This window comes from Suricata suricatta, chromosome 3 (assembly GCF_006229205.1).
Source record: "Suricata suricatta isolate VVHF042 chromosome 3, meerkat_22Aug2017_6uvM2_HiC, whole genome shotgun sequence".
Taxonomy (NCBI): domain Eukaryota; kingdom Metazoa; phylum Chordata; class Mammalia; order Carnivora; family Herpestidae; genus Suricata; species Suricata suricatta.
In genome coordinates this window covers 174,648,727-174,650,928 of record NC_043702.1, presented here as the reverse complement: position 1 = coordinate 174,650,928, position 2,202 = coordinate 174,648,727, and positions in this window count along the sequence as shown.

The window sequence follows — 2,202 nt, the reverse complement described above, 5'->3', positions numbered from 1 at the left end:
GGCGCAGGGTTCCGGGGCGCCGGCGGCGGGGCCCCGGGGCTGCCGGGCGCGCGGCCTTTCCGCCCCGCTCCTTCCTCTGTCTTGCGCCGCCTTCAGGACACTTGAGCGGCGTACTTTGTGAGGTTTGGAGGTTTACCAGGGACCTGGAAGTCGTCATTTCCGGAGTGTCGCCGCTCCGAACAGCTTTTGAGGCGTGGTGGTGAGGTCTGATTGTCCGGCACACCCCGTAAATATCCAGGTCTTTAAAAAGTCCGGCCACCTAACCGCAACTAACCCCCGCTTTTGTCCCGAGCGAAATGTACGCACGTGTGGGTCGGGGTTCGGCCGCGGAGGAAGCGTTTGAGAAAAGGAGGGATGAAGAATTAGGAGCTGAAAGAGGGGAAGTCACTGTATGTTCCGAACTTACACGTAATACATGGGAAGTGTAAATCAACGGAATTGGAAACAAGGGGAAAAAAGAGGAAGAAAGAGAGAAAGAGGAAAGAGGAGCCCCTGAGACAAACTGGACAGAGTTAGAGGCACGACGGAAGGAACTGAGACATAGAAAGGGAAAAGGAAAAATCAGTTGCGAGTAACTATATGTCCTGACTATATCAGAGGGGATCTGGGATGGAGGGTAGTTAGATGGAGATTACATGGGTTAGCCAGAAATGGTTTAGGAAACTTTCCCTAAAATAGAAGAGGAAGGATAATGAAGCGTTGGAAGGAAAGAGCGGAGAATTCCCTTCCCCTTCCACGAACACCTTCCCTAATCGTGCGTTCGTCCAACAAGCATTTACCGAGTGTCCACGGTGTGTGCCAGGCCCAAGCCTCCTGTTCCCAAGGGCACCACAGTCTAGTGGGAGAGATCTGTAAACAAATAACAGCCTTGTGACAAGAGCTGCTATGAGCACTGTAAGAAAGTCCTGGACCAGCGCCTGGATGGCTCCGCGGTTAAGCATCGGACTCTTGATCTCAGCTCAGGTCATGGTCCCGCGGTTGGTGAGTCTGAGCCCGAAGTCAGGCTCTGCACTGATACGATGGAGCCTGCTTGGGATTCTGCTTCTCCCTCTCGGCCCCTTCCCCACTCGCTGCGCACTCTCTCAAAATAAATAAGTAAACAAACAAAGAAAAGAGGGAGAGCTCTGGGTTGGACTCTGGCTGGGGAAAGGAGACTTGGAAGTGTGTTTCTAGCCTTCCCAGAAGCGACACCATGTGAACCAGCTGCTGGAGAGGGAATTGGAGAAGAAAACGGGGCGGAGAAAGTATTTGCAGAGGGCTGGAGACAAGGCAGAAAAAGCCTTTCAGCGTGATTGGGGCGCTGGCTTTCGAGAGTGGGACTCTCAGAAGAAGAGGCTATTGAAATTAGGTCCAAATTTTGCAGGGCCTCGTAGGTCATTCTAAGGCGCTTAAATGTAATCCTACAGAAGATGGGGAGGTTTGAAGGACATGTTAGTTTTGAATCTTAGGAAGGTAACTGTGGCAGACAACTGGCCTGAGAGGGTATAGGGCCCCTTTTAGAGGCTTCTGAAATAATCTAGGTGGAAAAATGCTGAAGGCTTGAAATAAAGCGGTGGCAATAAGAAATGAAGACGAGGGGCAGAATTTGAGATGCTTCGGAACTTCTAACACTTCCCATCACACAGCACTGCAGTTTTCCCTGTTCTGTCTGCATACGGGCACCGCCGAGCTTGCCTTTACAGCAGGCCTTTTGTAGTCATCTTTGCATCCGCAGTCACTCTTGCTGAAAGTTAGCAGGTTGAATTTGGAAATGAAATACTAGAGGGGGGAATATGGAGAAGACAGGCAGACAGGAGTATGCCTAGGAAAGTGCTGAGAGAAAGTGAAAAGCGGGAAGGCAGTGAATTGGAGTGACCGTTCCTCACCTCTTCTTTGGTCTCCAATTCCTCGCCCTCGGAGACACAGCGAGCTACAACCGGCGTCCGCTATTCCCGCCATTCCCGGACGGCTCCGCCTCCCTAGCGCTCATTGGCTAAGAGCTCATCGCCACCAGACCACGCCCCCTTCGTGATTCCGGAGGGGATCTGTACTTGGAGGACCGCCCCCACCTGCTAGGCCACGCCCGCTCCAGAGTCCTCTCGGGAGGCGGGTTTCGTTGGCCACGCCTCCTCCTGGGGAGGCTCCCGCCAGGGGGCGCCGCGCAACCCGCCGCCCGCCTCCCGCCGGCGAGTCTGGCGCACACACCCCCTCCGCCCCGCGCGC